A 15315-nucleotide genomic window follows, 5' to 3' on the forward strand; every position below is an offset into this window, starting at 1 on the left:
GAATTCATTACAGACACTGAATTGATCTGAGAGTCAAAAGGCTATTGTAAAGCTCACATTATTAAAGATGAAGTTTAAGTATAACTCTGACTGGTGTGTGGTTTGTAACTCTCCTCATTTGGTAATACAGGAAATTGCTACAACACTGTCTCACGGTAATTGACATGGACACGTTTAGTCCTGGCTTCCACACACAGCCTACAAGCCACTGATGCAGACCTTAGGAGCATCTACATTTTAAAAAGCATAATAAAACCATGTAATAAAGCCTACACCTTCACAATAAATCTATTATTTATTTTAGACAGGTCTAAAGAAGCATGATATGAAGAAAATGTAGTCTATTTCACAAGAACAGAATAGCATACTCTGAGTTGTCCTTATGTTAGGTCCTGATCTGGCTATGCCAATTGGCTGTGGGCTACACACTTTCATTTAGCAGACAAGATTTGCTTAGAATACCGTGGCATTATTTTACAGAATGAAGAATACAATTCAACAAAGCTGAAAAAAAGAAAGGATATTTTCTCCAAACGATTTGAGGGAGTGCGCACATGCAGTTATTCTGTGTTGAGGGGTTAACAAAGAAATAGTCTTTCTTTGTTAGTCCTATATGCTTAATTTAGAGTTATTAAGTAACTTTAGTTGTTCTGCAAATGTTGGGCTATATGTTTTGATTTGTAATACATTGTAAGGCTGCATGATGTGACTCTAATGATGATTTGAAAAAAGTAACTTAAAAGGCATGAGCTCTGCTTTGTTTTTTGCGCAGGCTGTACACACTACATCAGTCACTCATTCACAATTTAACAAGCACTTGATAATGCATAGAATTTTAAGGGCGGCATCCCCTTTGTGTGGCCGTAATGCACCCTAAAAAATGCCATGCCTTTGGCCATTATGCCCTTCTCCCTGAGTGGTGTGTGCTCCGAATCACCACTGTCATGGTTCACCATCACGTGATCAGATCTTTCTCACAGGCTACAAGTGAAGACAGACACATCAGGGACGCAACTGCGAGGTGCATATTGAAAATATTGGAAGAACTGCCCACATTTACATTTACGAACCTTATCAAAACATATAGGTCTAGGGTCTCCCGAGTGGCGCAGTGGTCTAAGGCACTGCATCGCAGTGCTAGATGTGCAACTAGAGATCCTGGTTCGAGTCCGGGCTCTGTTGCAGCCAGCCGCGACCGGGAGACCCATGGGGTGGCGCACAATTGGCCCAGCGTTGTCTGGGTTAGGGGAGGGTTTGGCCGGCAGGGATGTCATTGTCCCATCACGCTCTTGCGACTCCTGTGAAATGCTGGGCACGCTAACACGGTCGCCAGGTGTACGGTGTTTCCTCCAACACATCGGTGGGGCTGGCTTCCAGGGTTAAGTGGGCATTGTGTCAAGAAGCAGTGCGGCTTGGTTGGATTGTGTTTCGGAAGACGCACGGCTCTCGACCTTCGCCTCTCCCGAGTTCGTACGGAAGTTGCAGTGATGAGACAAGACTGCAACTACCAATTGGATACCACGAAATTGTGGGGGGGAAAAAAATAAAAATTGCTGGTCATGGGTGCACCTCAGACACGCTCAAGGTCCATCGATAAAAGACAGTACTGTGCAGCCGTCATCGTCCTGGCCAAGGCTTTTGATTCTGTCAATCACCGCATTCTTATCGGCAGACTGAATAGCCTTGGTTTCTCAAATGCCTGCCTCGCCTGGTTCACCAACTACTTCTCAGTGTTCAGTGTGTCAAATCGGAGGGCCTGTTGTCCGGACCTCTGGCAGTCTCTATGGCGGTGCCACAGGGTTCAATTCTCGGGTTGACTCTTTTCTCTGTATATATCAATGATGTCTCTCTTGCTGCTGGTGGTTCTCTGATCCACCTCTACACAGACGACACCAATCTGTATACATCTGGCCCTTCTTTGGACACTGTGTTAACAAACCTCCAAACGAGTTTCAATGCCATACAACACTCCTTCCGTGGCCTCCAACTGCTCTTAAATGCTAGTAAAACTAAATGCATGCTCTTCAAACGATTGCTGCCCGCACCCGCCCGCCCGACTAGCATCACTACTCTGGACGGTTTTGACTTAGAATATGTGGACAACTACAAATACCTAGGTGTCTGGTTAGACTGTAAACTCTCCTTCCAGACTCACATTAAGCATCTCCAATCCAAAATGAAATCTAGAATCGGCTTTCTATTTCGCAACAAAGCCTCCTTCACTCATGCTACCAAACATACCCTCGTAAAACTGACTATCCTACCGATCCTTGACTTCAGCGATGTCATTTACAAAATAGCCTCCAACACTCTACTCAGCAAATTGGATGTAGTCTATCACAGTGCCATCCGTTTTGTCACCAAAGCCTCATATACTAGCCACCACTGCGACCTGTATGCTCTCGTTGGCTGGCCCTTGCTACATATTCATCGCCAAACCCACTAGCTCCAGGTCATCTAGAAGTCTTTGCTAGGTAAAGCCCCACTTTATCTCAGCTCACTGGTCACCATAGCAACACCCACCCGTAGCACACGCTCCAGTAGGTATATTTCACTGGTCACCCCGAAAGCCAACACCTCCTTTGGCCGCCTTTCCTTCCACTTCTCTGCTGCCAATGACTGGAACAAATTGCAAAAATCACTGAAGCTGGAGACTTATTTCTCCCTCACTAACTTTAAGCATCAGCTGTCAGAGCAGCTTACTGATCACTGCATCTGTACACAGCCCATCTGTAAATAGCCCACCCAACTACCTCATCCCCATATTGTTATTTATTTTTTGTTGCTCTTTTGCACACCAGTATCTCTAGTTGCACATCATCATCTGCACATCTATCACTCCAGTGTTAATGCTAAATTGTAATTATTTTGCCACCATGGCCTATTTATTGCCTTACCTCCCTAATCTTACCTCATTTGCACACACTGTACATAGATTTTTCTATTGTGTTATTGACTGTACGTTTGTTTATCCCATGTGTAACTCTGTGTTGTTGTTTTTGTTGCACTGCTTTGCTTTATCTTGGCCAGGTCGCAATTGTAAATGAGAACTTGTTCTCAACTGGCCTACCTGGTGAAATAAAAAAATCAAACATATACTGTAGGCCTATGGGCTAGGCTACGTACATGAGGTGTGTGAATATGATTTGGAAAAGTCGGGGAAAAAGGCATTGTTTCTTATGCTGGGCATCATTCACAAGTGATAATATATCATTCACAATTGATAGGCTAATATTGTCACCCATTAGACTATTCTTGATTAAATCTTGTCTTTACATATACTAAATAATATGTTTGAAATTTGTTTTGATTTAGAATGGACATTATCATTCACCTGTATCGAAACAGGGGCAGAGGGAAAAAATACATGTCATCTATGCACTTAAATAGCGAATGGAGGACGCTTTTCCCGTAAAATACATGTCATCTATGCACTTAAATAGCGAATGGAGGACGCTTTTCCAGTGGTTCATTTTTATGCCAGCCAGGTAGGCTATACTCGTGTTGTAAATATAAGCAATGTGCTTAATATTAGGAAAGTTGAGAAATAAATATAATAGGCCTAGCCTGTAGAAAGCTGATGGAATCCTCCTCTTTTTAGTAGAGGCCATCACTCTATTTTCTCTCGCAGTTGCATAGCCTATAGAAATGTTGCACAACATGAACTCATGGGCTCTCATGAAGTGTTTGATTGCGCACCCTCAGGCTCGTGCAGTGGAGGAGATCTTTGTGGGTTATACTCAGACAAGTCTCAGGGTAGTAAGTTGGTCTGTTGATATCCCTCTAGTGGTGTGGGGGCTGTGCTTTGGCAAAGTGGGTGGTGTTATATCCTGCCTGATTGGCTCTGTCCAGGGGTATCGTCCAGGGGTACTGAGACAGTGTCCTCCGACCCACCCCTGTCTCAGTCTCCAGTAGTCTAGTCTGCAATAGTCTATGTGCCGGGGGGCTAGGGTCAGTCTGTTATATCTGGTGTAATTCTCCTGTCTTATCTGGTGTCCTGTATGAATTTAAGTATGCTCCCTCTAATTCTCTCTCTCTCCTTCTCTTTCCCTCCCCTCCCGAAGGACTTGAGCCCTAGGATCATGCCTCAGGAATACTTGGCCTGATGACTCCTGGCTGTCCCCAGTCCACCTGGTCGTGCTGCTGCTCCAGTTTCAACTGTTCTGCCTGTGGCTAGGGAACGCTGACCTGTTCACGGGACGTGCTACCTTGTCCCGGACCTGCTGTTTTCGACTCTCTCTCTTTACCGCACCTGCTGTCTCGACCTCTGAATGCGCCGATATGAAAACGCAACTGACATCTACTCCTGAGGTACTGACCTGTTGCAACCTCTACAACCACTGTGATTATTATTTGACCCTGCTGGTCATCTTGAACATCTTGATGAACAATCTGGCCTTAATGGCCGTGTTCTCTTATAATCTCCACCCGGCACAGCCAGAAGAGGACTGGCCACCCGTCAGAGCCTGGTTCCTCTCTAGGTTTTTCCTAGCCACCGTGCTTCTACACCTGCATTGCTTGCTGTTTGGGGTTTTAGGCTGGGTTTCTGTTTAGCACTTTGACATCCACTGATGTAAAAAGGGCTTCATAAATAAATTTGATTGATTGATTACATTTGCATTGACGTCAGAGGGATTAGAGCGACCATAGAGTGCTGAGTACCAGGCAATTAGTGAGTTTGCTACTAACCAGCAGCAGCAGCAGAACATGGAGAAGCCTAATTACCGTGACTCAAAAGTCACGTGGAATTTGATGGCCTTCATGACTTGTGACTGGTGTGGCGGTAATACTGTCACCGCAACATCCCTAGCTGTCATTTTCCTTTTACTGAGGAGTGGCTTCCGTCTGGCCACTTTACCATAAAGGCCTGATTGGTGGAGTGCTGCAGAGATGGTTGGCCTTCTGGAAGGTTTTCCCATCTCTACAGAGGAACTCTGGAACTCTGTCAGAGTGACCATCGGGTTCTTGGTCACCTCCCTGACCAAGACCTTCTCCTCCGATTGATCAGTTTGGTCGGGCGGCCAGCTCTATAAAGTCTTGGTGATTCCAAACTTCTTATATTTAAGAATGATGGAGGCCACTGTGTTCTTAGGGATCTTCAATGCTGCAAAAAATGTTTTGGTACCCTTCCCCAGATCTGTGCCTCGACACATTCCTGCCTCGGGGATGTACGGACAATTCCTTCGACCTCATGGCTTGGTTTTTGCTCTGACATGCATTGTCAAATGTTGGACCTTTATACAGTTGAAGTCAGAAGTTTACATGCACTTAGGTTGGAGTCATTAACTCATTTTTCAACCATTCCACATATTTCTTGTTAACAAACTATAGTTTTGGCAAGTCGGTTAGGACATCTCCTTTGTGCATGACACAAGTCATTTTTCCAACAATTGTTTACAGACAGATTATTTCACATATAATTCACTGTATCACAATTCCAGTGGGTCAGATGTTTACACACACTAAGTTGACTGTGCCTTTAAACAGCTTGGAAAATTTCAGAAAATGATGTCATGGCTTTAGAAGCTTCTGATAGACTAATTGACATAATTTGAGTCAATTGGAGGTGTACCTGTGGATGTATTTCAAGGCCTACCTTCAAACTCAGTGCCTCTTTGCTTGACATCATGGGAAAATCAAAAGAAATCAGCCAAGACCTCAGAAAGAAATTTGTAGACCTCCACAAGTGTGGTTCATCCTTGGGAGCAATTTCCAAACGCCTGAAGGTCCACGTTCATCTGTACAAACAATAGTACGCAAGTATAAACACCATGGGACCACGCAGCCGTCATAACGCTCAGAAAGGAGACGCGTTCTGTCTCCTGGAGATGAACGTACTTTGGTGCGAAAAGTGCAAATCAATCCCAGAACAACAGCAAAGGACCTTGTGAAGATGCTGGAGGAAACAGGTACAAAAGTATCTATATCCATAGTAAAACTAATACTATATCGTCATTACCTGAAAGACCGCTCAGCAAGGAAGAAGCCACTGCTCCAAAATCGCCATAAAATAGCCAGACTACGGTTTGCAACTGCACATGGGGACAAAGATCATACTTTTTGGAGAAATGGAAAAAGGGGGAGGCTTGCAAGCCGAAGAACACCATCCAAACCGTGAAGCACGGGGGTGGCAGCATCATGTTGTGGGGTTGCTTTGCTGCAGGAGGGACTGGTACACTTCACAAAATAGATAGCGTCATGAGGTAGGAAAATTATGTGGATATATTGAAGCAACATCTCAAGACATCAGTCAGGAAGTTAAAGCTTGGTCGCAAATGGGTCTTCCAAATGGACAATGACCCCAAGCATACTTCCAAAGTTGTGGCAAAATGGCTCAAGGTATTGGAGTGGCCATCACAAAGCCCTGACCTCAATCCTATAGAAAATTTGTGGGCAGAATTGAAAAAGCATGTGCAAGCAAGGAGGCCTACAAACCTGACTCAGTTACACCATCTCTGTCAGGAGGAATGGGCCAAAATTCACCCAACATATTGTGGGAAGCTTGTGGAAGGCTACCAGAAACGTTTGACCCAAGTTAAACAATTTAAAGGCAATGCTACCAAATACTAATTGAGTGTATGTAAACTTCTGACCCACTGGGAATGTGATGAAAGAAATAAGATCTTAAATAAATCATTCTCGACTGACATTTCACATTCTTAAAATAAAGTGGTGATCCTAACTGACCTAAGACAAGGAATTTTTACTTGGATTAATTGTAAGGAATTGTGGAAAAACTCAGTTTAAATGTATTTGGCTAAGGTGTATGTAAACTTCCGACTTCAACTGTACAGACGTGTGTGCCTTTCCAAATCATGTTCAATCAATTGAATTTACCACAGGTGAACTCCAAGTTGTAGAAACATCTCAAGGATGATCAATGGAAACAGTATGCACCTGAGCTCAATTTTGAGTCTTATAGCAAAGAGTCTGAATACTTATGTAAATTAGGTATCTGTTTTTAATTTAATAAATTGGCAAACATTTCTAAAAACCTGTTTTCACTTTGTCATTATGTATTGTGTGTATGAACTTGACCAGATAATTGACAAAAAAAACTCCATATGTAGAGTTCTCTGCCATGTTTGTAAAGTCTATTTTCTAACCTCTTCCTGCAGGTGGTTGGCTGGAAGCTAACAGAGGAGACTGGGCGGCCATCTTGGATTCCAAGACCCAGCTAAGGGCCCAGGGGACAATGTCACTGAGCAGGCCGGGACCAGAGGCTACATAGTGGGTGCCAGTGGATGGGCCAGCATCCTCAACTCTAGGCTGGGGAACAACACTTAACCAGAAACAGACAGTGGAACACAAAAAAACATCTAGACTTAGTGTCCATGACTATAGACTGGCTGCAACCATGGCAAGGCGTAGATTTGGTCTGCGGAGACCGGGAGAGAACAGACAGACTTGGCTAGTGATGCTCCATCCTGCTCCTACAGGTGTGATCCATATGGTCAAGTGCTGCAGAGCACGGACTTGAACCTGATCAAACATCTCTGGAGAGACCTGAAAATAGATGTACAGCAACGCTCCCCATCCAACATGACAGCGCTTGAGATGATCTGCAGAGAAGAATGGGAGAAACTCCCCAAATACAGTGTGCCAAGCTTGTAGCGTCATCCCCAAGACGACTCGAGGCTATAATCACTGCCAAAGGTGCTTTAAAAGTACTGAGTAAATGGTCTGAATACTTATGTAAATGTGATATAAATTAGCAAAAAATGTCTAAACAAATGTTTTTGTTTTGTCATTATGGGGTATTATGTGTAGATTTAATCAATTTTAGAATACGGCTGTAATGTAACAAAATGTGGAAAAAGTCAAGGGGTCTGAATGCACTGTACACACAAAAAGTAGGTCACATGGGGGAGAGGTGCTGAGGAGTGACTTCCATCTGGCCACTACCATAAAGGCCTGATTGGTGGATGTTAGTACATACACCCAAAAAGTAGGTCACATGGGGAGAGGTGTTGTGAGGTGTTGATTTGTTTTTTTTAAACCAGGTTTGCTGTTCACTGGCACTATATGAGATGGAAGCGAGTTCCGTGCAAGCATGGCTCTGTACAATACTGTCCTTTTCCTTGAATATGTTCTGAACCTGGGGACTGTGAAAAGACCCCTGGTGGCATGTCTGGTGGGTTAAGTGTGTGTGTCAGTTGACTATGCAAGCAATTAGGAATTTCCAACACATTCATGTTTTTAAAAAAACAAAAAGCGATGCAGTCAGTCTTTCTTCAACTCTTAGACAAGAGAGACTGGCTTGCATATTATTGATATTAGCCCTCTGATTACAAAGAACAAAACATGCTGCTCTGTTCTGGGCCAGGTGCAGCTTATTTAGGTCCTTCTTTGCAACACTTGACTGGACAATAATCAAGAGGTAACAATCTAGAGCCTGCAGGACTTACTTTGTGGAGTGTGGTGTCAAAAAGCAAAGCATATCTATCATGGACAGACCTCCCCATCTTTACAACCATGATGCTGGTGTTTTATGAGGAAATGATAGTGCCTTAATTCAAGTCGTGAAGCTGTGTGTAATCTAATGTTGAACCTTTTCCAAAGTATTCTATCAAAGTGAGGGTACCAGATTTACAGAAAAGGTAAAGTGTTACCATAGTGAGAAAAGTTATTCTAATTGTCACATGCATCTTTTGTGCAATAAAAGTACTGTACTTCACCTTATGCGAGTATGACCATTTTGTTGAGGTTAAATACAAAATTGACTGTGCTGAATGACATGGTTATTTTTGTATCATTGCAGGGACTGAGTTAGAGATGGGCACTGTTATTCAAATATCCATGGACATTAGTATTTATTTACTTGGTAGAGTATTCATTTGAGAGAAACATATATAGGCCTATTTTAACAACAAAGGCTTTTGTCTCTAATTAAGTACAATTATCTATGTGACATTTCTACATAGCCTACAAGGATAGACCATTACATTCAAAATGTTAATACAATTTTATTACAGTTATGAGTGTGCCCCATAAAGAGGCACCGGTAGCCTACACACATTTCACAGGAGCTTTTTCTTATTGTCGTCAATCAAAGCAGCGCTACATTGAGGCTCCATGTGTAGCAAGTGAAGTGGGAGATTTCTAATCAACGCAAAAGGCAATTGCGGAATTGAATTGTCTAAATGAGAAGGAGTAGGCTACAACGATCAACCAACAGGTAGGCTGTTTCATATTAATGGGGTTGTTGTAGCCAAGTATTGAGAGCAAAGCTAAATAGCCTCAATTAGCCTTGCTACTTTTGCTAGCTAGCTAGCTGGCTACTGTAGCTAAATAGCTTCTTTACAATGATGTAATGCAGTTAAGACAGGCACTACCAGATGGTATGATAAGTAAGGCAGCAGCAAGTTTGTCTAACTAGCGCAAGTTGGTTTGGATACTTTCTCGGTCTCCCTCTGTGCCGCATATTGACTGTCTCACACACACCTGCTCCTCTCTCGCCCCTCCCCACCCTTCTGCCGAAACAAGCAGAGCACAGCGCACCCGTGAGCAAAGTAAAAAAAAAAGTTTTCTTTAAAACACATGTAGTTTGACTGTCCAGATATAATTTGTATAGTTAAATCATTTCAAATGCAACAAGTACTCAGCATATGTGGGAACTCCTTCAAGACTGTTGGAAAAGGATTCCAGGTGAAGCTGGTTAAGAGAATGCCAAGAGTGTGCAAAGTTGTCAAGGCAAAGACTGGCTACTTTGAAGTATCTTAAATAAAATATATTTTTATTTGTTTAACACTTTTTTTGGTTACTACATGATTCCATATTTGTTATTTCATAGTTTTGATGTCTTCACTATTATTCTACAATGTAGAAAATTGTAAAAATTCAGAAAAACCCTGGAATGAGTAGGTGTGTCCAAACTTGACTGGTACTGTACTTGTGTAAATACCTGTTTTTAGAGAGACAGTAAATCTAGGCTAAAACAAAGACAGTTAAATATTTATCTTACAGGCTCTAGTTTTGTCGCACCTGGACTACTGTTCAGTCGTGTGGTCAGGTGTCACAAAGCGGGACTTAGGAAAAATGCAATAGGCTCAGAATAGGGCAGCACGGCTGGCCATTAGATGTACACAGAGAGCAAACATTAATAATATGCACGTCAATCTCTCCTGGCTCAAAGTGGAGGAGAGATTGACTTCATCACTACTTGTATTTGTGAGAGGTATTGACATGTTGAATGTACTGAGCTGTCTGTTTAAATGACAAGCACACAGCTCAGACACACATGCATACACCACAAGACATGCCACTAGAGGTCTCTTCACAGTCCCCAAGTCCAGAACAGACTATGGGAGGCGCACAGTACTATATAGAGCCATGTCTACATGGAACTCTATTCCACATCAGGTAACTGATGCAAGCTGTATAATCAGATTTAAAATATATATATATTTAACACCTTATGGAACAGTGGGGACTGAGAAGCAACACAAACATAGGCACAGACATATGCATACACACACATGATAACATTGCACTGTACACGTGGATTTTGTGGTAGTGGAGTAGGGGCCTGAGGGCACACAGTGTGTTGTGAAATCTGTTATGAATGTATTGTAATGTTTTTTAAATTGTATAATTGCCTTAATTTTGCCAGACCTCAGGAAGAGTAGCTGCTGCCAATGGGGATCCGTAATAAATACAAATACTGAGATGATGTAAATGGAATTAAGTCATTATTTTCTACTCTATTCTTTCTAAACAAGTCTGCTCTCAGCTTGAAAGATAATGATCATATGATATTTGATGTAATAAGCAGTACCGTATTTAAAAGAATAGAGCGCATACTTTTTCAATTTAACCACACCCTTTGGGCTATGACGCCAACCAATAAGATAATTTCTCTTCGGTGTAAACGGAAGTGACCAGTGACTAAGAACAGTTTCCACGCTAGCGTTTTTATTGTTGTTATTTAGACATTTATTATTACCCTAGAACTCAAAATATGACTAATTTAACTGCACAGCATCATATACTTACTCTAGGTAGTGTTTAATTCGCGTTGGAGACAGAACTTAGTTGATAGATGTTATCTGGTTAACGTTTGCTAACAATGGCTAACTGTAACAGTAACGTTATGGTTTTTCACACTCAAATAGCCTCCATCATGGAGGTGTTAGCGAATTCAGCCGTGGCAGATATATGTAAACTCGTAGACGACGACTATGCAGTGTTTCGTTTGGAAATAACTCAAAGCCAAAAAGAAAATAGGACATTGCGGAGGAAACTACAGTTACTGGAACTGAAGGTGGCACGGGAGCGCGCAGAGAGGACAACGCGAGAGCGCGTCCTCGCCAGTCCGAATAGTGTCAAGATCCTCGACCGATACAGAGGAATGGCAAGAGGTACATTTAGCAGATGGCCAAGGCTGCGGAGCCTGTCGCCCTGTTCCAATATGCGCATATGTTGAGATGTGTTACCCAGATTTGGGTCTTGGTCAGTTTTTGGTTAGTAGTATGCAATACTTCCCCCGAATACTTAGTTAGGTAGCTAGCTATCGTGCATTTTTTTAGTTTACCAGGCAGGTCAATTAAGAGCAAATTATTTTAGCACAAAGACACAATATAAAATTCTAACCAGATTCTTGATTTACTGAATTTTCTATTGTCACACTCAATTAAAAGAATGTGATGCATGGAACATAATAAATAAATAGTATATCAATAAGTAATGAGTAGTGTTACCTTACATCCAAGGCCGATTACCGAACTGGCAACTGCCCTGGGGCCCCCAACCCCCCCTAAAAAAACTTTTAAGATTGATGGCCTGTCATGACAAATTCTGTCCACTTACAAAAATGTGTCCATCTCTGCGCCACAATAGGATTCAATTAGTTGTTTGCGTCCTTTGTGATATCAATGGTGTGATGAACTAATGCGTCCAATTTTGGAGATCATTACAGACAAAACCGGTATGTAAACAAAGCTGATTTCCCGTGACAATTATGCTGCTAAAACGAGTTTCTACGATTCAAAATAGCAACATCAAAGAAACGTGGAAACTGCACATTAACTTAGCTTTCAGATCACCAAGTGAGCTCCTATGCAGCTATTATCAATTCATTCATGTGCAATTCAGTTAATACACTGGCTCATCTGGCTGGCATGTTTTTATTTTGAGCTTCCCTCCCCTTGTCTTGTTTTACACGAAAGTATGCTTTCATTAGTCATGTTATTATAATTTTTTTCCTGTCTCACTTCCTCCACCACATGTCATAGCTCAGTACTACAGTAGTGCACTTGTGGTTGAATATAATACAGGACATAACAAACAGTTGAATAATGTTGAACTCACAAATACCAAAAAAGGATTTACAACGATTAATTAACCCAATTGATTAATTAAATGAACAAATTGTGAAAACCAACCTGTCAGTAATTAAGACTGAAAAATGTAAAAGGTTTCTATTTTTGTGGAACAGATGTGTCGTGAACTTGTTTATTTTATTTAATAGACCCACGTGGCAGTTATAGACTGAAATATATAGGTATAGGCTAACATCGAAACATAAACAATAAAACACCATTTAGTTGAGAAAACAAAAGTATGAATGAGAAGTAAAGTACATCATATGAGAAGAGGGAGATCCTCAGAGTCCACAGAAATAGGGTATGGGTGATTTTTTTGTTGTTGTTGTTGCTATCTTTGTTGCTATCTCTCTGTTCTGGCATGTGGGATAGAAAGGAGGTGGGTGCTACAGGTGGTTCTGCCTGTCACTTGCCCTCGACAGGCAGCCAGTGTCCAAAGGGGCACTTTGGATTGCAAAATCCAGGCACAGCTGCTCTTTTCACTCTTGGAGTGTTTGCAGTGCTAGTGTATGTAGGGCATCTGTGTATCTCACTGTGCCCAGGATGAAATGGCAAGCACAAGTTCTTTACAGATTAGATTGACCAACAGGACAATAACAGTAGCTGTAGATAATGTAATGAAAAGTGAGATCTTGGAGGGTGGTTCACACTACTGCGTGTGGTCACGTTATCACTGAGTCTGCATTTAAGTATATGCATTATGTATATAAACACATGCATTCACTCACTCATTTATCAGGAGATGACTGCATTACTCTTGATGTTGCATGTTACAGAATGTAACCTGGACTTAAAATGAATCAACATAAGAGCATGAGTAAATGTGTAGAAAAAAGAGGGAAGGGAAGCACTGCTGGGATACTGTAGTATATAGATATGGAAACAACAGAAAGTCTTGTTTTACTCCTCTTAAAAGCTCAATAGTTTCTGAGAAGTAACCATTATTTACTATTTTACATCTGGGGTTGCTGTACATAACTTAACTCATTGTATAAGAGATTCACCCAAATAAAGTAATCCAGGCGTTTATATATAAATTCTAGTCGTGCTTTATCAAACGCCTTTTCAAAATCTGCTATGAAGACCAGGCCTGATATCTTTAAAGTTTCATAATGTTCAATTGTTTCAAGTAATTGTCGTATATTATCTCCAATGTATCGTCCATGTAAAAAACATGTGTGATCAGGATGAACAATATCTTGTAAAACATTTTTAATTCTATGTGCAATGCATTTCGGCAGGATTTTCACATCACGACATTGAAGTGTAAGAGGCCTCCAGTTTTTTAAATAGACTGGATCTTTATACTTATCACCTGGGCCCTCTTTTAGTAGTAATAAAATCAGACCTTCTTGTTGAGTACCTGAAAGTCTACAATTTTTATAGGATTAATTAAAACATGCTAATACTGGATCTTTGAGTACATCAAAAAGGTCTGATGTACCTCTACTTGTATACCATCAAGCCCGGGTGTTTTTCCATATTGAAAATATTTAATTGCCTTAAACAGTTCCTCTTTTGTACATTGGCCTACACACAGGTCTTTCTGTAAATTTGTTAATTTTACATTATTATTAGGAAAGAAATCCTTACAGTTAACATCATTCAGTGGAAATGGAGGAGACTGAAAATAAAATATTTTGCTTAAAATATTTTGCTTCCTCTTTCAAAATATCATTTGGTGAATCATGGATGATTCCATCATTTGTAATGAGTTTCTGTAAGTTCTTTTTTGTAGCAATTCTATGTTGAAGATTCAATAAAACATTTGTGCATTTTTCACAATTTTCCATCCAATTCGCTTTATTTTTATAATACATTACTCTTGATTGTTCTTGAATAAGTACCTCCAATTCGTTTTGTTTTTCCTCTAACCTATAATACAGTTTCCATTAACATCTACCTGCGCTGTTATTTCCACTATTTCCTCTATTAGTCTAATCTCTTTTGAGCTGAACTGCTTTTGATTAGTATTGTATTGAATGGCCTCTAAAAGTACATTTAAAAGTGACCCAGACAATAAGGGGATCTTCTGTTGTGCAGAAAAAAGTAAATTATGAATTATTTTCTCTTAGTTAATTAAGAACAAATTGTCATGCAATAGGCTTTGATTACACTTCCAATATCCCCGTCCACGTGGAAATTCTGTAAGAGTTATATGGAGGTCAATTAGATGGTGGTCCGATCACATTCTGTCTCCTATTAATACTTTTTAAACTTTTGATGCCAGGATGAATGAGACCAGGAAGTAATCCAGACGGCTAGCTTGATTAAGCCTCCGTGTATATCTCACAAGGTCAGGGTTTTTCAGCCTCCATATATCCACTAGTTCTAATTTAGCCATGATATTTGTGATCTCCTTAAGTGCTTGAGGGTGATAGTTTGTACGATTTCCTTTATGATCCATTGAGGTACTTAAAACCGTATTATAATCTCCCACCATAATAATAGATTAATTCGTTGCTTGTGAGCTCAATAGATTATTATGTATATTTTCGATGAACTGTGGATCATCATTATTTGGCCCATATAGATTAATTAGCCATATCTGTTTTTGGTCCAATAGCATATTTAAAATAATCTATCTTCCTTGAGGATCTGTTTGCCCAGTGTGAACAATCAGATTACATTTTTTATTAATTAGTATAATCACCCCTTTTGAGTTTCTTTGCCCATGACAAAAATATTTCTCCCTCCCAGTCTCATCTATATTTGTAGTGAGTTTCCTATAAACAATAGATATTATATTCTTTCTCTTTTAGCCAGGTAGAAATGTACCTACTTTTTTTATGATCTGCTAAGCCATTGCAATTGTAACTGGCTATACTTATTTCTCCACTTACCATAACGATACTCACATTTCAATTATACTTACCACAACCAATGTTTGTAAACTTACCATTAAAAAGCACCAGGTTGATTATGTGTCCATATAGCTGTACCATAATATTTGCACTGTTAAGCATACTGTAGCTGCAACTTTGTAAACCTC

The 15315-nt window shown here is 40.7% G+C and overlaps 1 protein-coding gene and 1 pseudogene across 1 annotated transcript in view; both read left to right on the forward strand.

Annotated features, from left to right (window-relative positions):
* The window catches only part of LOC120034801 (zinc finger protein GLI4-like), a 320522-nt gene that overhangs the window by 131097 nt on the left and 174110 nt on the right, over window positions 1-15315 (forward strand). The gene's annotated exons all lie outside the window — the stretch shown is intronic.
* LOC120034861 overlaps window positions 10864-15315 on the forward strand; it is a 30610-nt pseudogene continuing 26158 nt past the window's right edge.

The sequence above is a fragment of the Salvelinus namaycush genome, chromosome 42, assembly GCF_016432855.1.
Source record: "Salvelinus namaycush isolate Seneca chromosome 42, SaNama_1.0, whole genome shotgun sequence".
NCBI lineage: Eukaryota > Metazoa > Chordata > Actinopteri > Salmoniformes > Salmonidae > Salvelinus > Salvelinus namaycush.